The sequence below is a fragment of the Chiloscyllium plagiosum genome, chromosome 20 (assembly GCF_004010195.1).
Source record: "Chiloscyllium plagiosum isolate BGI_BamShark_2017 chromosome 20, ASM401019v2, whole genome shotgun sequence".
NCBI classification, from domain to species: Eukaryota; Metazoa; Chordata; class Chondrichthyes; order Orectolobiformes; family Hemiscylliidae; genus Chiloscyllium; species Chiloscyllium plagiosum.
The window spans coordinates 43,781,974-43,806,858 of NC_057729.1; the positions used below are offsets into that span (position 1 = coordinate 43,781,974).

Below are 24,885 nucleotides of genomic sequence, written 5' to 3' on the forward strand. Positions count from 1 at the left end.
ACAACGCCCAGTATAACTGAAGTATAGACCCTCAATTGCCCTCACAATATATACAATTCTATTAGTTTTCCTAGTCCTTGTTGTGCCTGTGTACTTACCTTGAGAGCTTCATGCACAACAAGACTAGACCTCTCTACATCTCCAAACTCTGCAATCTCTCATTTCGATAATATGCTTTAATACTTCTCATTGAAAAGGACAAAGTTCACATTCTCCCACATGTACTCCATTTGCCAAAGCTTGTCCCAAATCACTTAACCAACTTTCATCCCTTTATAGCACGTTCTCTTCACAACTTACTTTCCTGTTTTTGTGTCTTCAGCAAGTTTAGTAATCCTGCTTTAAATCCCTTCATCCAAGTAATTTATATGTGATTAGATTAGATTAGATTCCCTAAAGTATGGAAACAGGCCCTTCGGCCCAACAAATCTACAATGACCCTCCGAAAAGAAAACCTATATTTATCCCTGACTAATTCACCTAACACTATGGGCAATTTAGCATGGCCAATTCACCTAACCTGCACATCTTTGGATCATGGGAGGAATCCGGAGCACCCGGGGGAAACCCACGCAGACATGGGGAGAATATGCAAACTCCATACAGACAGTCAGCTGAGGCGGAAAGCGAACCCAGGTCTCCAGCACCGACAGGCAGCAGTGCTAACTCTGCCTAGTTAGCCACCGTACTGCCCACTTGAAGAGTAACCGACTCAGACCCATTTCCCTCTGACTAATGCACCTAACAGTATGGCCAATTTAGCATGGCCCAATCACCTTGCCTGCACATCTTTGGACTGTGAGGGGAAACTGGAGCACCCGGAGGAAACCCACACAGACACGGGGAGAATGTGCAAACTCCACACAATCAGTTGCCCGAGGTAGGATACAAGTAAATGGAACAGTCTCCAATTTACAATTCCAACATAAACATTAATATTGATCAAATATTATTAAAAAGGAGCATATATAAAAGGTATTCCATTTTAAATTGAACTTTTTTTGAAGGAACATTACGCTAATGCTTCAAGGGATCAGACATCACAAAGGATAAAGGCAAGAGATTATAACTAATGCTAGGTAGTTTGTATTTTTGGATCTGAGGTGGTGAATGACTGTCATATGGCAAGATAAGGATGAAAAGTTAGGTTAAAGGAAGTTCCATGTCGTTAATTCCAACAGTTGGACAAGCAAGAATGTGGCCCAGACGTGAACTATATAAAGCTATAAATCTAGATCATCAACTGACTGTTTTGAAAATTTAAAATACTATATTTTATACAGTAAATCAATATTAAAATAAACATATACATCTAAAAACACAATAAAAACATTCTGAAGAAAACATCAGAGTCTCTACCCCTACGCAAATGTCCTATAATGTAAAGTAAAAAGAATTCTAAAAATATGCTAAGGAAGTTTGCTTGGTTCCCTTTACTGGTGTATGGCTATATGAAGCTAAGTGGTGGTAATAGAACTCAAACTTCAGAAAAATGTTGGACAATTACAGATTATTCCTCAGAACCTTCTTGACTGATTTTACAATTCCCTAAATATTAAGGGCATTTGACCAATGACCGTAAATGACTTTTCAGCTAGAGGTAACAGGTCTTCCCTGCTCAGTCAATTTTGTGTGCATCTCAAACACATCACATCAGAGGGAAAACAATTGTAGCCTATCCAATCTTTCCACATTGTTGCCAGGTCTTGACATTTGCAACATTCAAGAGCAATTATGTCCTACCTGTAATGCTGTGAACAGTGCTGTGCACAACACTTCAGGTGCAACAAAACCAGTGTCTTATACAGTAATAGCATTACTTCACAGTTTTTGTATTTAATGCCTAGCCCAATGAAGAAAACCTTCCAGTAAGCCTTCTTCACCATCTTATCTACCTGTCCTGCCACTTTCAGGGACCTGTGGATACATAATCCATGATCTCTTAAATTCTATATCCCTCTCAATACTCTCCTGTTTATTTTGCATTCCTTTGCTTTGCTAGTCTTTCTCAAATACATAACCTCCTACTTCTATGAATTGAATTCTCTTTGCTACTTTCCCACCCAATCAAACCACAGATAATATCCTTCAGTTGATCACCATCTTGTTCACTACCAAATGTCTACTCAATTTTTGTATTATCTGCCAATTTCCCAAACATGACTTCCACATCCAAGTCTAAATCACTATAACATACCACAGATAGCAAGGGGCCTAAATTGTCAGTCCCGTGGAACACCACAGCCAATTGCTTTCCATTGGCAAACATCCATCGAACAGTATAAATGCCAATCGTTGCTCAATTGTAACTGAAATACAACTAAAAGTAGTAATATACATGACTGTGGATGTTCATTCTACTTTGATTACAAGCTAATTTCTAATGTGATGTCTGGCATGGATGCAATAGGCTGAATGGCCTCTCTCTATGCATCTAAATCTATGAGTCTATATGCAGTTTATTCAGAGAGACTGCTGCTATTAAATTACTAGTTTAAAATTGCTTATTTTTATCTATCGGATTAGATTTGTGGCAATTCATAAGCATGCAAAAAAATCTCCAAGTCTACCAAAAACTCTGGACCCGAGGGGGAAGTTATGATGGAAAGTTTTATTAAAATTCTTTGAGAAGGTAACAAGCAGAACAAAGGGGAACCAAAAGGTGTAATATACTTTAACTTCCAAAAGACATTTGATAAGATACCACACAATGTGACTTAAGATGATGTTTATGATATTTTTTCCTGTCTGCCAATCAGTACATTACCCCCACTTCCAGGCTTTTCATTTTAATTGCATATCCAAGGAAAGATACAATGTCATTGAATGCAGGTCAGAGAAAGTTCACCAGGTTGTTTCTGGGTATTACAGGATTTTCTCAAAAAATGTTGAGTAGCTTGGTGTGTACTTATTGGAATTCTGAACAATGGGAGGCAGCCTTATTGAATCATACAAGATCCATAGGGGGCTTCATAAGCTAGATGCTGAGGGATAATTTCCCCTAGTGGCTGAGTTAAGAAGGAAGGGGCATTATTTCAAAATAAGGTGTCACCCATTCAAAACAGAGATGAGAAGGAATTTTGTCTCTCAGAGGATAGTGAATCTGGAATTATTTTCCACAGATGCTGTGGAGGCTGGGTCATTAAGTATGTTCAAAACTTTGACAGAAAACTTAATCCTTACTAGAATAAAGGGTTGTGGGGAAAAGACAGGAATATGGATTGAAGATTATGAATCAGCCATGATTTAATTGAATGACAGGTCGAATGGCCTACTTCTGTTCCTATATCTTATGGCTACCTTGAATATCCCCAACACCACAAACAGATCAGATGGAGATACAAAATTGAAACCAGCAAGCCAGAAGAAGAAAAAAGTGATCTATTTGATCCTGAGGAACACTACGAATTTGTCAACTATCTGGATAACTAAAAACACTCTCTGGAATACAGGTAATGTGACCTGTACAACAGTTGAGAAGTCAAAAATTTGTAACCGAGAACAAAGAAATACCTTGTCCTTTAAGAAATGCAAACATTATCTCCTCTCAAAGTTTCCTCCAATAGAAAAATTGCCTTGTCACAGTCATCTTAGGCTAACATAAAACCCCAACCAATGGTGCTGGATTGCAGTCTGCAATGCAGTATACACAAGTGAAAACTGTGCATACTTTCCAACACTTTACCGTTATAAATTAATCTAACCATATGTATGACATTAATCATCAATACAGATTGTTGCAATGTAATTATTATACCAACTTAAAAAGGCGATACTGCAATTCCAACGCTGGTGGCAAAAATGTACAAGATCAGTTTCTAGCATAATATTGTACCAAATCTATAAATGTAAATATAAAATTGTACATGTTAATGCATATTTTTAAGATGGGGAATGAATTGTAGACTGCACTCTTGTCTAATCACCTAGACTTGAATATTTTTCAATTGAAGACAATGCTTGGTCCTGCTTACCCTTGCACCTTGATAAAAGAGACTGACTAGATCTATGACCTGGCCATAATAATTTCTACTATCATCCTATGTATCCTGGATTATTTTGATATTTCAAAAATTAAAATTTTAAATGTTTTCACACACTATCAATTTTTAAATTTAAATTTCAATGTACACATCCATAATACAAATTGCCAATGCAAACCTGTCTTTTGTTAATCATACCATCATGCCAGTGACATCTTAAACATATGTGGCTAAGTCCATGCTCCAAAAAGCTCTACTACTCCATTCCCAAACTAATCAGAATTTATTTAACTACATAGGAAATTTATAAATTTAAAAATGATACCTAAATTTAACATGATCTGATTATTTCTCCCAAACCTACCATCAAAATACATTGTTTTAAACCTCACATGCAAAGCCACAAGAACATTAATTAGTTTATATTATGTACTTAGCCAATTAAATCTTGAGGTTTTGCAAATCAAAATCTATGCATTCCCATTCTATGCAATATAATTTGACGTTATAAAACAGATGCAATTAAATGATCAACTCATTACTAATGACTTCTGGCAAATGTGGAAGTGAAGCATCAACACTTTACTACTGTAGACAGAAAACATTTTTTCCCTATCTTGTAGTCATCAAGAAAATTCACAAAAATACCACTTTAAGAGGAAAATCAGAATCTGTCGAATAATATATGGAGTTTCCAGTACACATGTCCCAGACATCCCCAAACTGATTGTCTGCTTAATTCTGCGCATGCTAAGGATTATTCACAAAATGCTGTCCAATTCCAGAATCACATCTATCGTTGGCCACAGTTGCAGGATTTTGCAACCGTGGCATGGTCATTACTTTGTTGCAAACAGACAAAAGGATATGCCATTTGATGCAATCTACCAGTTCTTCAGACGCACAGCACACAAATCTGACATTACAGTGGCAGTGAAATTTCTATTCTACATTACACATTGTGTAAAAGGCAGAACATTTGGCTTGACAGTACAACCAATAGTGCCAAATACCACTTGTGTTACTACTACATAGCAGCAGTGTGGTTTTCAGCACCTCTACCTCAAAATTTTCAGACACCTTTTCTTTCAGAATAATCCAAAGTCTTATCAAGACCAAAAGTGATGGCTTTGGAGTCGCTTGCGAATGCTTGTGATATTCATCAAGAAATGATTAGATAATGCTGCCATTATCCTGCAAGATGGATTTGATGCATTCTACTTCAGCTTCAAGATGACATGGTAAACAAATGGCCCAGAATATATTTGCAAGGTTACAGATTAGCATGCAGAACTGTAGGATTCTGAACGTATAAGTTTTATTTATAACCGTGATAGCAATATATTCCAAATTCTATCTTCTTGCCTTTTGAATATCTTCTCCTCTTCACAGACTTCCATCCTCAACAAAAGCTCTCAAGTGGAATTTTTTCACTCAGTTCATAAGTTTGCTTGGTGAAATTGTAATATTTTCTGTGTGGAAGCAGGCCATTTGGCCCATCGAGTCTATGCCATCTCTCCAAACAACATTCCACCCAGACCATCCTGCCCAATCTCTGTAACCCTGCATTTCCCATGGCTAACCCACTAAGCATGCACATCCCTTCATAGTTCCTTGAAAGTGGAGTTGCAGGATAATGAAGGCGGCACTGTATGCTTGCCTTTATTGGTCAGTGCATTGAGTATAGGAGTTAGGAGGTCATGTTGTAGGACATTGGTTAGGCCACTATTAGAAGACAGTGTGCAATTCTGGTCTCCCTGCGAGAGGAAGGATGTTGCGAAACTTGAAAAGGTTCAGAAAAGATTTATGGGGATGTTGCCAGGGTCGGAGCGTCTGAACAATAGGGAGAGGCTGATTAAGCTGGGGCTATTTTCCCTTGGACGGAAGCTGAATGGCATGGATAAGGTAAATAGACAAGGTCTTTTTCCCAGAGTGGGACAGTCCAAAACTAAAGGGTATAGGTTTAAAGTGAGAGGGAAAATATTTAAAAGGGATCGAAAAGGGCAACTTTTTCCCACAGATTTAGAGGTTCTAGTGTTGGCCTGGGGTGTACAAAGCTAAAAATCACACTACCAGATTATACTCCAACAGGTTTATTTGGAAGCACTAGCTTTTGGAGCACTGCTCCATGAGGTGCTCCGAAAGCTAGTGTTTTCAAATAAACCTGTTGGACTATAACCCGGTGTTGTGCGATTTTTAACTTTTTCCTACAGAGGGTGGTGCATGAGTGAAATGCCAGAGGAAGTGGTGGAGGCTGGTACAAATTATATTTAAAAAGCGTTTGGATGGATATATTGATGAGTGCTGCATCCTCTGTACCGGTGTCCTGATCCCTTTGCTGCATTAAGATTCTTCTTTTCTAAATAACATGAACTCTATTTCTCTTACTGAAATACAATATCTTAGTCATGTTCTTCAAACCTGTTCAAATGCCTAATGCATGTCTACCTTCACCTTCCTAGGCTGACAACTATACATGTTAGCAAGAGATGAGGGCGGCAAAGTGGCTCAGTGGTTAGCACTGCTGCCTCACAGCACCCAGGTTCAATTCCAGCCTCGGGTGATTGTCTGTGTGGAGTTTGCACGTTCTCCCTGTGTCTGCGTGGACCCCCTCTGGGTGCTCTGATTTCCTCACATACTCCAAAGATGTGCAAGTCAGGTGAATTGGCCAAGCTAAAATTACCCATAGTGTTAGGTGCATCATTCAGAGGGAAATGGGTCTGGGTGGGTTACACTTCAGAGGTTCAGTGTGGACTTGTTGGGCCTAAGGACTTGTTTCCACACTGTAGGTAATCTAATCTAAAAAGAAAACAAATTTTACTGTAATCTTTTCCTTTGTGTTTATTAATTCATAATACCTCATCAGTATGTAGATTGTTCTTGTTTTTAGTAGACATATTTGTAACTGACTTAGTTAAATTTCACAAAGTAATCTATGCAAGTGATTAACAAAGAGCATGGGCCTGAGCCAAAAGAGCTGATGAAATGATTTTCTTTTCATTGGAAAAAGTTGACTTTTGCTGATTTTAACAATTCAATTCAATTCTGGAATCACTGAATTGTTGATGCAAGTCCCAGCGTTGATCATTAATGCTATTTCACCACAGGAAGTATGAAAGCTGAACCCAACCAGATTTTAATCAGAAAATCCTTTGAGGTGTTGTCACTAGGTAATTATTAATAGCAATTGATTTTTCCCACCCTCACCCCAAACTATAGTGCTTCTATTGCTACCTAGCTGATATCCATTAAACTAAAATTGGTTCTGAATCACATCTAGAAAGTGTGGCCTGCAAGAATCAGCTCACACACAGAAATAAAATTTACTAATGGTGCTACCCATAAAACTAATACACATTACTACAGTTTTCAACAGAGAATATCAACTGCAAGCGAACATTTTAACCCTATCAGATTTATCTTCCTGTTTCAACTTTAAAATATGAGCTGGGTGTTTTTGATAACATCCACAATTGATGATAAACATATTAAATAAATACATTTAGATTAGATTAGATTAGATTACAGTGTGGAAACAGGCCCTTCGGCCCAACAAGTCCACACCGACCCGCCGAAGCGCAACCCACCCAGTCGCCTGAGGCGGGAATTTAACCCGGGTCTCTGGCGCTGTGAGGCAGCAGTGCTAACCACTGTGCCACTGTCCCTCCCAAAATAAGGATGTTATTTAAAGTTACAATAACATACATTCCTAGAAAAATATCAAATGTAGCAAATAAATTAACAAAATATAAACATGCATTTCATTACTTTCAGCTTTCTTGGGCTCGGACCTTAGCTGCCTAACAAATTAAACTATTTAAAAATGATAAGTCAAAACATAAAAAGGACTATTTCACTGAACCAGTCCATAATGATAATTATTGTATCTTTTGCTTGATCAAAGAGCTTTTAATTGTATTTACCCACCCTGTTCCCACATCCTTTCAACTCCTTTTCCTTATCTACAATCCAGCTAGTCTTGAATGTTGACACATTTTACCACAACAACAAATCCTAGAGGTGAAATCCACTGCTTCCTGACTAATTTCTATAGTTTTGCCTCTTCACTCACTACAACAAAACAGCATAAGCCAATATCAAGCAACTCAATGGTTAACAGATTTAATGTTGAACTTCAACATACTGGAAAATGTTCCAATAATTTAAAATTGCAGAAAGAAAGGATAAAAATGCATCTTTATTTGTATCTGAGCATTGTTTCCAGCAAAGTTACTTGTACAAGCCAATTCTTTATACAAGTTAGCCTTTTAAAATGAATGCAAAATTTTTGACCACAAATTATTGCTCTTGCTATAGGTATTCACCTGAAAACATTAATATTTTTCTTCATATGAAGTACCTACTTCTAAAAACAACATACAATTGAATTAAAAATTCAACCTCAAAGTATTTTTACAGTGAGAGAGCATACTTCAGCAATTATGTCTGATGCAACAACTATCAGTTAAAAATTACTTTGATCTGGTCTATTGTATCCTAGTGTGTGATCTACTTTTAGTGCTATGGTGAATTCAAAACTAAGTATTTTCTGATTAAGTGTCACCAGACTCAAAACATTAACTTGCTTTCTCTCCACAGATGCTGCCAAACCTGCTGAGTTTCACCAGCAATTCCAGCTTTTGTTTCAGATCTCTAGCATCCACGGTTCTTTGTTTTATTTAAGTATTTTCATGCTTCTTACTAAAACATGTCTTATGGTCTTCTTCCCCAAAATTCTCAATTAAAAATTGGTTATTTCTCCTCTGTGCAGTGTATTTGTAAAGTCACCCTTTAGAAATCAGTAGGCAACCTTGTTACATGTAGCAGAGTAAATCTTCATAAATGGTTACATTTGTAAAGACTTGCAAATATACTTTATCTGAAAATTAATTGGTCCCAAGGTTTTTGTATAAACAATTCCCAACACACATAGACTTGCAAACAATTCGCAAGTGGTTTCTTCCATCAAATATTTATTCTAATCAACCAAACCTCTTTATATGCAAGCAGGTCAGTTAGCTCAGTTGGCTGGACAGCTGGGTAATTGCCACACCTGAGGTCACCACAATAGTCCTACCTTCTTGACTACACCACTCATTTGAGGCATATTGACCTTCATGTTAAAATCACCACCAGTTGTCTTTCTCTAATGAATGGTCAGCTTATGGTCCTCTGAGACTTTGGTAATTACTGCTACTATTTATATTTGAACATACTCAAAGCCAAAGCACTACAAAATAATCAACACATATACATGGACGGTAATAGAGAATGTCAATGTGTTAAAATAAAAATTATTTGCAGTTCCTTGAATAAAAGAATACCTAGCAAAGGTACATGTAAGGAGGATCTTCAAGAGTGGGCACTGGCTGGCCTAGAATGAAAAAGATTACAATGGACCAGGGGCATCAGTGGAGTCTTACTGTCCATTGTCTCATATATTGGTTCAGAGACAAAGTCTCAAAGCAAGAAACAGAGCTATTTTCAAAACACAGATTTTCTAGCTTTGCCTCACCATAGCAAATCATATATAAAGACAGAAATCCATGAACTGTTAGTTAAAGGTTTGACATACTCCTGCAAATCAACTGATGAACCTTCAACTGGAATTAAAAATGTCATCGAACTGCTTTGCACTAATCTGTCACGCTATTAAAATCACACAAAAAGAACATCAGGGCTTTTTAAAGGAAAATGCTTTGAAAAAATGTTTAAAAATTCCAAAAAGTGAACAGATGTACAAAAGAGGAGGAATACAATTGCTCAGGGATAAACTACACTTAAGACTACGTGCCAAATGTAAAATTAATTCATTAAATAATCAAGCACATGGAAGCTTCTGTATTTATACCTATGATTTTGGATATTGAGGTACATCTAGCTCACTCAGCAAAGAAATCTTAGAATGTCAAACTTGATTTTAACAACTAAGATTGTCAATATACAGGTATTCTATCAGATACATTCATTTTCTCAACTCTTACTTATGCATCAAAAAGGGTCAAGGCAGGGGACATAAGCCAAATGACTTGAATACTCCAAATTTCTCTACCATTATTTTACAAACTAAAATTTGAAATTTTGTAGCCAAACAAAAAAGAATAAAAATGTTTTGAAAAGTATCTATTTAACTTAAAAATGGCAAGGTAAATATCTATCATTTTGGCTTACTGATTTAAAAGAATTGACATTTATTTTATACTAAGCAGTATAACAACAAGTACAATTGTTTTTCCATCTGCAATTTCTTTATGAACATAAATAACTGACATTTTTGCCTTGAAGAACTTTTTTAAAAAATTGATTCACAACATATAGGCATTGTCAGCTACGCTGCATTTATTGTCCATTCTTAATTGTCCTTGAGAAGATTGTGATGTGCTGCCTTCTTGAACCACTGCAGTCTTTGGGATGTAATTATACCCATACTACTGTTAGAAAGGCAGTTCCAGTATTTTGACCCAGATAAAGAAGAAATAGCAATATAATTTCAGTTTCAATGTATAGTATTTGAAGAAACTGGAGAAGCTAGAAGTTATTACATTCTCAACTCTTACTCAGCAGATGTAGTTTTTAACTCAAGCTGTTTTTGAGTGCAGCTTTGTGCAGTGAGAGCAAGTTCTTCACATACAATTTTCTGCACTATTGCAAAATTTTCTGTTTGGTTCTACAGAACTTTGGATATCATAATTCCAAAAAAAGCAGGTACAACTACTAAAAGGGTTTTTTCATGTTGCTAGAACACTTCTTTTCACCTGATTATAACATGGTCACTCACATAGTTCCACAAGATGAGTGAAACATCCACTGTCCCGATAGATTTCTTGCAAGGAGATTTTCTACAGGAGCCAGAAATCTTTAAGTTTATGCAGCAATGCAAACATCATACCACAGATTAAATAATCAGTCCTAGTTCAAGTTTAGCAAATGCTCCAAATTGTGTTTTTCTGTGCTTGTTATAAATATTGCTGAAAAATGAAACTTTGCTGAAGAACTTGCCAACCAATCAGCACTCTCCTCCAACACGCCATAAAATATTCTCTTTATATTAACATTTCTTGTGAATGCTCTGAGAAAAAGCTTTGACAAAAAATGTCTTTCTTTCAGAAGTGCTCAATTTCTGAACTGCTAAAAAGATATTTTTGTTAAGAATGATTATTTGGCTGCATACATAGGAATAAGTAAGGAAAATGGCAATTAAAAGAGCAACAATCATTTATGATTTTGCTGGCAAATAGAAAAAAAACTTCAGTAAGTTCCATTTTCCTAAAACCCTACAAAATTCTCCTCGGAGTGTGAGTAAAATTCCTTCTGAAAACGTTATTGATTTGGCTTCAACCTCGTTCTCAATATTTTCCCAAGTCATAATTTATGCACAAAATATAATTTTCCCATGTTACCTTTGTTAATTACTGTATCTCTCTGCCTCTTCTGGTCATCAACTCTCCTGCCACCAGAAACTTGATTTAGCTTATTAAAACCTTTCATGATTTTGAATATCATCAAACATCCTTTTAACTTTCTCTGCGCTAAAGGACAAACCAGTTTCTCTAGTCTCTCCACATAGCTGAATTCTTTAATCCATGGTAGTTTCCCAGTACTTCGTTCTCTGAAGGTAATACTCATTTTAAGTTCCTCCCTCCCTTTGATTACTTACTATGCTTATGATTCTTTTGTTGAAATATAAATATTAAATGCTTCTTTACAATCACTGCTATGTCCTTGTTTCCCAATATTAACCCAAGTCTCAACCTTTGAGGGAGCAGCTAGACTCTTCCATTTTATGTACTGTATATAAATACTTGTTATTTAAGTCAATAATTTTCTTCATTGACAGCTGAATCCATTTTCTTTTTGACAGTGATTACTGAATGCTTGGTGGTGAGAGAATCTTGTGGGTTCATATCCTAAAATATTTGGGCATAAAAGCTGATAATTCCATACAGTGCACTGTACTGACAGAGATACAATCTTTCTGCCTGGGAAGTTAGCTGAGAGCCCATCTGTACTATAAGGCAAATACAAGAGATTCAATGGTATAGTTTCAAAGATGAACAGGAAAATTATCCTTAGCGTCCCAGCTAATATTTATCCTTCAATCAACAGCAGCAAAGATATTTATCTGTTCATTATCACGTTAATACTTGTGGGAGCTTGCAATGCACAATTTCGACCATTTCAGCAACTACTCATTGATTGTAGAGAAATTTGCAACTTCATAAATAATGTATTTTTGCTTGTATTTGGAAGTCAGGAAAATAATGTTAGGTTAAGAAAATTCATTTCTAGGGTCACAGAGATGTATAGTACGGAAGCAGACCCTTCGGTCGAACTCGGCCATGCCAACCAGATATCCTAACTTACTCTAGCCCCATTTCCAGCACTTGGCCCATCTCTCTCGAAACCCTTCTCTAAAATCCAGATGCATTTTAAATGCTGCAATTGTACCAACCTCCACTACTTCCTCTGGCAGCTCATTCCATATATACCCGGCCTTGTGTGAAAACGTTGCCCCTCACACACAAAACCTATGCCCTCAAGTTCTGGACTCCCCCACACCAGGAAAAGACTTTCTCTTTTCATTCTATCCGTAATCCTCATGATTTTAGAAAAACAAAAAAGAACACTTCACGACATTGAGAGTCATTTGAAATCAAAAATACCCAAAATTACAATCCTCCCAGCATTCTATGTCTGGAAAAGAAACTGAGCCATAGGACATCAGGGCTTGACTGAATTACTCATATGTTTGAGCATTGTCAATTTACTAAATATATTTGCATAATGGTCTGCCTGGTAACAAGATAAACTTTAGTTAATATTGTAACACAAGAGGTATTCATCACTTAGAAGGTAAGTTACAAAGTGTCAAGTTACACAGTCTTTAAAACAGTGCTTTCAAGTGTATAACCTGAAGTTTATATTACTGTAACGATATATTCTTGCTCGAGTCTCAAATACGTGTCAAAAAGGCAATTAATAAAAGAAGGAAAAAAATAAAGGGGGAAATTGCTCAACTGTTACAATGTAAGCAGCCTGAAAATAGATTTGATTTCAGGTGATTCACAGCACCAACAAGACTTCTACTACTTAAAAAAAAATGCTGGAGAAACTCAGCAAATCTGGCAGCATCTATGGAGACAGCTGACGTTTCAAGTTCGATATGATTGCTTTAAAGTAGACTTCGAACAGAAAAAGGAAACGCTGCTAGGAATAGTCGACTAGGCAAGGTTAGCTGGAGGAAGTTCCTCGGTATAATAGTGATCACCTCAGCACATAACATGGTTCTTTGACGTGAATACACATCTGCCAGCCCTGTAAATTTTTAGTTGCAGGACAAGATTAAACACACGCCCCCATGTCTCTGAACACACGAAAATACGCACAAGGAGGAAAACAGACCGCCTCACAAAAACTAAAGTGAACTGGTGTGTGTGCAATCCCCAAGGGGCGTCTGGAGTAGGTAAAGGAGGCCCGTTTGCAGGACAGCTACCCAAGGACAAACGCTGACGTCCTCATTACGGAAAACCACACACATATCCAACCATCCGGCTGGCGACCCATCTCTTCAGCAAAGTGCCCTACCGTATGACCCTTGGTGCTACCTGATCATGTCCACTTTATTTTTTACCCGCCCCCCACCTCCTTGTTTTGATACCCATTTTTTTCATTCCTCTTTAAGGAAAAAGTGGAATAATTTCCGAATGGCATTCATTTCCCTTGGTCATTTATTGTTTAAAAAAAACAGAAAACGTGAGTTACCTGCTGGGCTGAGGTCCGCCTTCTGATCAGATCATCCACATCAAGTTGTCAAGTGCTCAGCACTACCACCAAGGCGGAAACGCAACCGCCCCAGGTGATTGACAACATTATCATCCTGTCGACGTGCGGCTTTCAGGCATTGACGCGAGCCTGTGACGTGTAAGGGCCAATAGGAAACGGAATTGGAGGCGGGTTCTTGTGATGGAGGGGGCGGGGCAGATAGCGCGCGCGCACGGAAACTGGACCAGCTCGAGCTTTGTCAACTGCCGCCGCTCCGGGCTTCAAATGACGGCGTGATTTGTTTTCCCTTCGTGCATGTACAAAAGTATATATTTTATAGAGAGTGTGCTAGGCAATATCAATGAAGCCCCGCCGTGTCAGGAGAGTTCACTCACCGGATCGGGTTATCGGACCAATGGGGGCCCTATCCATCAAACGCCCCCTCCTCCTCTTCCTCGCCAACTCCACCGCAAAGCAAACAGCCGAGGGCGGACGGCGCCTGCTCCTTCACCTTCTCGCGAGAGTTGGCTGAAGTGGTGGAACCGCCCATTGCCAACTGTGTCTCAGAGACGAGACCATTCAGCCTATCGATCCTGTCCCGGCTCTTCAAGTGAAATCGTTATCTAGAGTTAATCTGCTGTCCCCATTATTTTTCCTTGCGCATTACTTTCATCCAAACAATCTTCCCTTTTACCCCATTGTGTCTTCAACACCTGTTCAAATGAATATCGTTACCTAGTGGTAATCTGCTGACTGTAGCCACCAATACATTTCATTGCACAATTCGAATCCATATTGCTCCTGTTTATTTTATGAGCTAATAACTTGCCTCATAAATCTAATGTGTGATACTGTATTCCACACTCTCTGGAAGTCCAAGTACACCAAATCAACATCATTCTTATCAAGACTTTCTGTTATCTCTCTCCGTGAATATCTGGTATTCCTCTTGGTTCTCAATTTTATTTCCTGCCTGACACCTGTCATCTGCACACTTTTCATTCCTTATCTTAATTTTTTCTTGTTATTCAGGAAACTTTGGATTTGTTTTCCTATCTTTGCCATTTGAGGCCATATTATCTTGACTGTGCCTGAACCATCTCCTCTTTGAAGGTTGTTATTGTTGTTATTGTTTTTCTTGCCAAGCTGTCACTGCAATCAATGCTACATAGCACCATTCTTTCCCTATTGAAGTTCACCCTCGACCAATTAATTTTTCTCACTCTGGATTGTTGCATGTAGTTTTCCATCACTATTCTGAGTCTTATGACATGATAAACACTGTCTCATAGATATTCCTTCTCTGACACTTGATCCATTGGGACCACCTCATCTCCAAAAAAAAGGTATTTTCTATTGGACTCAACACTGTTGTAGGAGGCTGCCTTGCACTCAATGCAGGAACCACCCCCACCCTGCTGACCCTGATATTACAGTTGTCCAAGGCTATATTTGGGCATTTGAAGTCTCCCAATATAACTGTAATGTTGGCATCTGTAATTTCCTGCTGGTTTGTTCCTCTATATCCTTTTCCTCTGATTGGCAGTTTATTGACTGCACTTTTAGCATTGTAATTGTACCTTGGCTCAAGCCAAATTGATTCTGTCTTTGATTTATTGTTGTTAATGTACCTAAGTACAGTGAAATGTTTTGTTTTACAAGCAGGGTAGGCAGATCAAAGCAAACAAGGACATGTAGATCATAAGGTGCTTAGACAGAGCGAAGCATATAAGGTTATGACTGCACGGGAGGTGCACAAAAGCAAGGTCAACATTAGATTTGAAATTAGAGATGTCCATTCAGCAGTTTAATAATAGCAGGGAAGGAACTGTTCTTGAACCTGTTGGTGCATGTGTTCAAGCTTCTATACCATCTGCCTGAAGAAAGAAGTTAGAAAAAATTATTATCGGGGTGGGAGGGGTCTTTGATGTTATTAGCAGCCTTTCCGCTGCAATGAGAAGTGAAGATGGAGTCTATGAATGGGAGGTTGGCTTCCGTGATGGTGTGCACATAACTTTCTTACGGTTCTGGACAGGACAGTTGCTGTCCCAAGCCATTATGCACCCAGGTAGAATGTTTTCTATGGTGCATCTCTAAAAGTTGGAGAGGGTTCTTATGGACATGCCAAATTTCCAAAGCCTATTGAGGTAGAAGAGGCATTGTTATATCTTCTTGACTGTTGTGTCTATGGATCCTTAGACCCTCCAAGATATCTATCCTCTTTCTCCAGCACTATAATATACTCCTTATACTGCTATTCCTTTCCTTTTTTGTATATTTTCTGAATGTTTTGAATAGCTATGAATATTTAACATCCAGACTTGCCCTTACTTGAGCCAGGTCTCTGGGCTGAAGCTTCAAAGCCAGTTGCACCCAACACAATATATCTCAGGGTAGAGCCTTGAATCAGTTGCAGTGCAACATTTCTGCCAATTTCCATGTTGTAGCTTTAAACTAGTTGTAATCACAAGGCTTGCCAATATTTCCTCTGCTGCAGGATTAAAGACTAGTTCCAGCCAACAGCATGTCAATCTTTTAAGATCGGATTCTTCCCTGCATCAGTTCCAGCCAACAACAATATTTCCCAGACTTTGCAGCTTTAAATCTAATAGCAGCCAACAGAGTACCAATATTTCCTACACTTGCAGCCATTGAAGCTTATCAATATTTCCTAGAGTACGTTTAATCTGCTCATATAAAACAACTTGTGAGTATTGCTCAGTATAAGAAATGGGAGCAGAGTTAATGCATACTATCTGACCACTCGAGCCTGTGGCCGTTCATGCTAATGTTCTATCTCAACTCCACTTTAACCAAAGCTCTCGATATCTGATGATTCATAAAAAAATTTGTGCATTTCTGCCTTGAATATATTCAAAAATATTCTCAATTTGTGGCGATAGAGAATTCCAAAGATTCACAATCCTTTCAGTAAAGTGATGTCTCATTTCAGTCCAAAATAACTGACCCATTATTCTGTGACTGTGATCGCGTTCAAAATTTTCCAGCCAGCGGAAGCAATCTCTCTGAAGATTCTGTCCAGCCCCTTCAGAATCTTCTACTTTTTCATTTCTCTTATTCTTCCAAAGTCCAAAGAGGATGAAGCTGCAACCTTAAAACTAGTTTCAAAGAACAACTTTGCAAGATTTCCAGGTTGCAGTTGCAGCAAATGGCTTGCCAGTATTTTCTAGGTTGCAGCCTTCAAAAAGATTGCAGGAACTAGTAAAGTGGTTATGAATGAGACAATGATTTGTTTCAAAATTTAAATAAAATACTTTAAAATGAAACACATTTGATCTGCCATTTTTAAAAATAAAATGTATATATTTATGGAGGTTTGCACTTTTTATTACAATAAATATCATTCTAATGGTCTTCAAGTTTCTGTTTTAGTTACTAACCATCACTGCTGTTTTATAACCAGACTGTGAATGAACAAGGTTTCTATGTTGTAACATTTTATGGCTCGTATGGCTTTGCAAATCTTAATTAAAGTAACCAATTTTAAATATGTTAGAGGTTTGGTCTTTTCAAAGTAATAATATTTATATATTTTATTTGGTTATGGCGTACCAAGTGTTCTGTATAAATAGCTTCTTTATATATTAAATGTTAATTTCTTTAGTATAAGAATAGTTATTGTTTCTCCATTTATGAATGCAAGTGAATCATACTTTGCAATGTATCTATGGTTGCACCTTGCAGTGCCTTATTAATCATTTTCATATGAATCTAGGCCTGTGCTTCCCAACCATTTCCCCACCATGTCTCCAAAACAAGGCTTGAAAATTGTCATGATTCCTCAGTAGGAACAATGAGCAGGTTGGATACTTGCAAGAGTGGAGATATGTAAAGAGCGCAGCAGTTATGAACTGGTCAAAGCTCCCCAGTAGCCATTGCTGCCCAGAAAATTTCAGTTTGGGGTCACAATCCCTACTTTGTGAAGCCTTACTGTACAGCATACAAATAACATCCCAAAAATAGCTATCAGTCAGGAAATGGAGGGAAGAGAGAAACTCAACAAAATTACATTCACCAAAAATGTGGTATTGAGCAAAGTATTGAGTTGCAATATGACCAGTCAGCAGTTCCTAATCAACATCATCCTAGGATCTTAAAAGAAAAGGCTAGTGAGATAATTGATCTATTGATTTTAGTTGTCCAAAATTCCCTCAGTTCAGGGAATGATCCATTGAATAGGAAAATAGAAAATGTAACTCCCTTATTAGAAAGAGAGGGAGGCAGAAAGCAGGAAACTATAAACCAGATAGCTTAAAATATGTCAATTGGAGATGTTAGAAGTTGCTATTAAAGATGTTATAGTAAGACACTATAGTAAGAAAATTCAAGGTGACCAATGTTTAACTAATGTGTTGGAGTGCTTTGTAGAAGTATTACGTTCTGTGGATAAAGAGGACCTGGTTAATGTAGAGTCATAGATGTTTAGAGGCCACTCAGCCTATTGTCTGTTCCTGTAAGCAAAGATCTAACTACAATAATCCTATTTTCCATCTCTTGGCCCATAGCCTGAAGGCTATAACAACACAAGTGAATATCTAAATATTCACTCAACCAGTCTTGGATGCCAAGTGTTCCAGACACCCACCAGCCTCAGGGTGAAAGAATTTCTGCTCAGCTCTCTTCTTAGCCTTCTATCTCTTACCTTAAAATCTATGTCCTCTGGTATTAATCCCTCTACCAACAGAAAAAAAAATCCCTTCCTATCTACCTATCTGTGCTTCTCATAATTATATACACCTCTATCAGGTTCCTCACAATCTACACTGATTTAAGGAAAACAACACCAGCTGATCCAATCTTTCCTCAAAGCTCAAACCCTTCAGTCCAGAGAGCAAAATAAATTTCCTCTGCACCCTCTCTTGTGCAATCACATTCTTGCTATAATGTGGTGGCCAAAACTGTATACAGTACTCCAGTTGCAACCTAACCAGCATTTTATGCATATCCAACATAATATCCTTGCTGTTATGTTCTGTGCCTTACCTAATAAAGGTAAATGTCCCAAATGCTTTCTTAGCCACCTTATCTATCTGCCCTGCTACCTTCTGCAAATATCCACACAAAGATCTCACTGATCTTAAGTACTTTGCAGGATCTTACCATCCATAGTGTAATCCATTAATAGTTCCTTCCCAAGTGCACTACGTCTCACCTTTCCAGTTGAATTCCATTTGCCATTGCTCTGCCCACCAGACCAGTCCTTTGATATCCTCCTGCAGTTTATGGCTATGCTCACTTTTATCCTGCCTTTTCTTTGTGTCATTCATGTGCTTATTGATCATACTCCCTACATTTATCCAAGTTATTAATAAGTACTACAAACAGGAAGACACCCAGCATTAAATCTTCTGGGTCCTCACTGGAAACAGACTTCCTGTCACCTAAGTATCACTTTTTGCTTCCTACCTCTCAGCCAATTAGGATCCAAAATGCCATTTTACGTGCATCTGGTAAACTCTTGCTTTCTTGATCTATCCTTCTTGCTATGAGGCATCATATCAATATCCTTGCTGAAGTCGATGGAGACTATATCAAATATAGAACATAGAACATAGAACAATACAGCACAGAACAAAACTCTTGCTTTCTTGATCTATCCTTCTTGCTATGAGGCATCATATCAATATCCTTGCTGAAGTCGATGGAGACTATATCAAATATGTTACCCTCATCAAGACTCCTGATTACCTCCTCAAAAAATTAAATTAAATTTGATAAGCACAATCTTTTAACAAATCCATGACTATCCCTGATTAGTCAGTGTCTCTCCAAGTGCAGGCGTAGTGTCTTCCTTAGAATTTTGTCTGATGACTTCCTATCCACAAAGGTTAGACTGGCTGACTTGCAATTTCCTGGTTTATTTCTTTTTTCAAATAATGAGACAATATTAGCAGTGTTCAGTCCTCTGGCACCTCACCTGTGATCTGAAAATTGCTGTCGGGGCCCCTAATATCGCCTTCTTTTTTTCCCTCAACATCCTGGATACATGTCATTTACCCAGTAATGTAATTGAATTTCCAGAAGGCATTAGATAAAGTGCCAAATTAAAAGTTATTGTGAGAAACAAAAACTCATGGTGTAGAGGATAGCAAAGTGAAAAGTAAAGACGATTGGCTAGCCAATAAGAAACAGAGGACAACACAAATGGGTCATTTTTTGGTTGGCAAAATGTAATCAGTGGTGTGCCATAGGGATCAGTGCTGGGGCTTCAACATTTTACAATGTATATAAATAGCTTGGATGAAGGAACCAAATTTATTACTCATTTAATTGATTGCTAAATTTGCTGATGACACAATGATAGATAGCAAAGTAAGTTGCAAAGGGTAATAGAAATGACAAAGGATTATAGATAGGTTAAGTGAGTGGACAAAGATATGGAAACTTGCGGAACGTTTCAGAGAACACCTCTGGGACACCCGGACCAACCAACCCAACCACCCCGTGGCTCAACACCTCAACTCCCCCTCCCACTCCACCAAGGACATGCAGGTCCTTGGACTCCTCCATCGTCAGACCATAGCAACACAACGGCTGGAGGAAGAGCACCTCATCTTCCGCCTAGGAATCCTCCAACCACAAGGGATGAACTCAGATTTCTCCAGTTTCCTCATTTCCCCTCCCCCCACCTTGTCTCAGTCCCAACCCTCGAACTCAGCACCACCTTCCTAACCTGCAATCTTCTTTCTGACCTCTCCGCCCCCACCCCCACTCCGGCCTATCACTCTCACCTTATCACCCTCACCTTAACCTCCTTCCACCTATCACATTTCCAACGCCCCTCCCCCAAGTCCCTCCTCCCTACCTTTTATCTTAGCCTGCTTGGCACACTTTCCTCATTCCTGAAGAAGGGCTCATGCCTGAAACATCAATTCTCCTGCTCCTTGGATGCTGCCTGACCTGCTGCACTTTTCCAGCAACACATTTTCAGTAAAGATATGGAAAAGGCAATATATTGTGGGAAAATATAATATTGTTCCTATTGACAGGGAGATTAAATGAAGAAGCTTATTATATAAATAGTGCAAGATTGCAGAGCTCTGATATGTAGAGGAATGAAACACCAAAGGTTAGTGTGCATGCACAGCAAGTAATTAGGAAAGCTAATAGAATATTGTCATTTATCACAAAGAGTATTGAATACAGAAATAGGAATGTTATTTGTCAGTTATAGAGCATGTTTTTTAATTCATTCATAGGATTTATTGTCCATCCCTAATTGCCCAGGGGGCAGTTTAAGAGTCAAGCACATTGCTGTGGGTACACAGTCACAGGTAGGCCGGACCAGGTAAGGATGGTAGCTTCCTTTCCTAACCGGAACCAGCTCGGTTTCTGATAATCAACAATAGTGATCAGTAAATACTTAATTCCAGATTTTTATTGGATTCAAACTCCACATCTACCATGGCAGGATTTAAACCCAGTCCCCAGAACGTTATCTCTGTCTCTGGATTAACAATCAAATGATAATACCACTAGGCCATTGCCTCCTCTTGACAATATATGTGAGACTATATCTGATGTGCTGTGCAAAATATTGGTCTCATTATTTAGGGAAATACGTCAATGTGTTAGAAGCAGTTCAGAGAAAGTTTACTGGACTAATATATAGAATTAGTGGGTTATCTTATGAGGAAAGTTTGGGCATTGTGGCTTTTTATTTTTCATTGGAGCTTCAAAGAGTAAAATGTGACTTGATTGAAACAGAGCAGACCCTAAGGAGTCTTGACAGAGCCAATGGAAAGGATGTTGCCTTTTGCAGGAGAATCTAGAATGAAGGGTCATACATTTCTGACAGAGATAAGCGATGCTTTTGCTCACAGAAAGCTATGAGTCCTTATAACTCTCTTCCTCAAAAGGCAACGGAAGCACAATCTTTGAATATTTTTAAGATGGGGTAGATAAGCAAGAAAGATGAAAGCTTATCAGCGGTAGTTGAGAATGTCCAGTAATCAGGTTAGTCATGATCTTATTCAATGCTGGAGGATGTTCAAGGGCTGAATGAGTTATGCCTCCTCCTAATTCATCCTTCCATTAAGATCATTGGAGAAATCCTCCCAAATGTAAAACATTTCCTTACCTGGGAAGCTATCTCTCATCTAAAGTTGACATCGATGTGGAGATTCAACATTACATTCAATCTTTGCATGTTGCCCTTGGATGCCTAAGGATGAGAGTTTGATGACTGTAACATCTGTGTTGATGCTAAGATCCATGTATACAGTATAAGGTAGTCATCCTTCTGGCTCTTTTATATGACTGTGAAACTTGGACTATGTATAGACACCACCTCAAGACTCTTGAGAAGTACCAGCAATGTTTGAGATGGATTCTTCAACTGAGAGGACAGGCATACTAATGTTAGCACCCTTGAAACAGCTAAAAAGATCAGCATCAAGGCCATGATCATCCAAGGGCTGGGCTGGCCATGTGTTTAAGGTTCCTGAGTTCTGACTAGTAAGGCAAATTTTCTTTGCACAGCTCAAGGAAGGCTCTTGAATGAGATGAAGACAAAGGAAGTGTTTCAAGCACTGCTGGAAGGCTTCCCTCAAGAAGTGCAACATAGATGTCAATGCATGGGAGACTTTCATTCAGACAAAACCGACTTGGAGGATACTCCTGTACAACTCCTCTTTGAGAACACCTATCAGCAAGGGAAAGAACAGAAAAGGAACAAGAGGAAGGAATGACAATAATCTGAAGGTCAAGGACAACTTCCATTTTCCAGAAATATTTGTTAGTTGTGTGTTGGAGATGCAGTTCTAGAATCAGGCACAAGGACCCAAAGAACCCATTGACCAGTGACATGGAATTTCCTTGATGCACGATCCTATAGTGATTGCCAATGACTAATTCATATGTTACTATGATGGTATGTATTTTTCTTTTCCTGGCCACCATTTCCTCACAATTCCGTAGCCTCTCCCCCAAAGAGAGAGAGTGAAATTTATATAAGACTGTGATTTCAAAGATTTCTATAAAATAGCTCTGCTGCTTATTGCATTACAATAGTATAGAATAAAGTACAAATTTAAGGGTTAACAAGATACAGCATGGTAGAGTTTCCATTTTGGATGCAATTAGTAACCTGAACCCAAATTGCCAATGAAATACCAAAGCCAAATTCTAGTTCAAGTTTTCCTTATAAACAATTTGCTTAATCACAGACGTAAAATGTATCATGAACCATTGCGTTGTTACAGTACAGTGAGCACAATTACATTTTTAAATTTCATTCACAGAATGTGGACAGTTAAGATTCAAAAACAGTGCAGTTGGTCTGGATTCACATGTAAGCCAGACCAGGTAAGGATGGCAGTTTCCTTCCTTTAAGGATTTTTGTGAACAAGTTGGGTTTTTGTGACAATCAACAACAGTTTTGTGGTCAACATTTGACTAGTTTGTTTTATTGAATTCATATTCTGCCATCTGCCATGGCAAGAATTGTACCCAGATGCCCCGTACAGTATCTGGTTCTCTGGATTAATAGTCTAGCAATAATACCATAAAATGATGATACTGGATGTTTTGCATTTAGAAGAAATGTTAATTGATGTATTTCAGAGTGGCAACCCAATGCAGTTTTTTAAATACAGCTGAAATGAGTTTATCACATAAAATAAGGTGGCGAAATTTAATCATAAGTGAAGATGGATAGGTACCTGGGACTTTGATGTTGTGGCCATTTCAGAGACATGGTTAGAGCAGGGTCAGGAATGGATGTTGCAGGTTCCAGAATTTAGATCTTTCATTAAAAATAGGCAAGGTGGTAAAAATGGGGAGGTGTGGCCTTGTTAATCAAGAATAGTATAACGGTGGCTGAAAGAACTTTTGATGAGGACTTGTCTATTGAGGTAGTATGGGCTGAGGTTAGAAACAGGAGAGGAGAAGTCACACTGCTGGGAGTTCTTTATAGGCCTCTGCAGAGTTCCAGGGATATGGAGGCGAGGATTGGCAAAATGATTCTGGGAGGAGTGAAAGGAACAGGGTGGTCATTATAGGGGAACTTTAACTTCCCCAACATTGACTGGAAATGCTATAACTCTAGTATGTCGGATGGATCAGTTTTTGTCCAATGTGTGCAGGAGGGTTTCCTGACACAGTATGTCGAAGGACCAACAAGAGGGGAGGCCATACTGGATCTGGCTAGGTGTTTGAACCAGGCTAGGTGTTTGATTTAGCGGTCAGTGAACACTTTGGAGAGTGTGATCATAATTCAAATACATTTAGTGATGGAAAGGGATAGGTACATGCCACAGGGCAAGAGTTATTGATGGGGCAAGGGCAACTATAATGTGATTAGGCAAGACTTAGGATGCATAGAATGGGGTAGCAAAATGCAGGGGATGGGGACAATCGAGATGTGAAGCCGGTTTAAGGAACAGACATTGTGTGTCCTTGATAGGTATGTTCCTGTCAGGCAGGGAGGAAGTGATAAGGTAAGGGAACCGTGGTTTACTACAGAAATTGCATCTCTTGTTAAGCAGAAGAAGGAGGCTTCTGTGACGATGAGACAAAATGGTTCAGATGCAGCGATGGACAGTTACAGATTAACTAGGAAGGATTTAAAGAAAGACCTAAGAAGAGCAAAGAGAGGACATAAGCAGTCTTTAGCAGGGAGAATAAAGAACAACCTTAAAGCTTTCTATAGGTATGTGAGGAATAAAAGCATGAATAGGGTAGGACTAGGGCCAGTCAAAGACAGAAATGGGAAGTTGTATGTGGACCCCATGAAGATCAGAGAGGTGCTAAATGAATATTTCTTATCAGTTTTCACTCAGGAAAAGGAGAATATTGTAGAGGAGAAGAATGACTTAAGAGATATTTGACTAGAAAGGATCAAGGTTAGTAAGGAAGAAGTGTTATCATTTGTAGAAGGAGTGAAAGTAGACAAGTCCTCTGGGCTGGATGAGATTTATCTGAGCATTCTGTGGGAAGCTAGAGAAGAGGTGTTTAAGCCTTTGGCTTTGATCTTTGAGTCATCATTGTCTACAGGCTTAGTACCAGAGGACTGGAGGATGTGCCCTTGTTCAAGAAGGGCAGTAGAGATGACCCAGTTAATTATAGACCAGTGAGCCTTACGTTTGTTGTAGGGAAAACTTTGGAAAGCATTATAAGA

General features: G+C 38.4%; 1 protein-coding gene across 2 annotated transcripts in view; it reads right to left on the reverse strand.

Annotated features, from left to right (window-relative positions):
- The window catches only part of osbpl2b (oxysterol binding protein-like 2b), a 71,455-nt gene extending 57,214 nt beyond the window's left edge, over positions 1-14,241 (reverse strand). The window contains exon 1 of one of the 2 annotated variants that reach the window (XM_043710639.1): positions 14,141-14,241. The gene's annotated coding sequence lies outside the window, so the exon portion shown is untranslated. Of the gene's footprint in view, positions 1-13,745; positions 13,858-14,140 lie in introns of those variants that run through there. The other variant, XM_043710638.1, reaches the window with a different exon arrangement.
- Between the last annotated feature and the right edge of the window lie 10,644 nt (positions 14,242-24,885).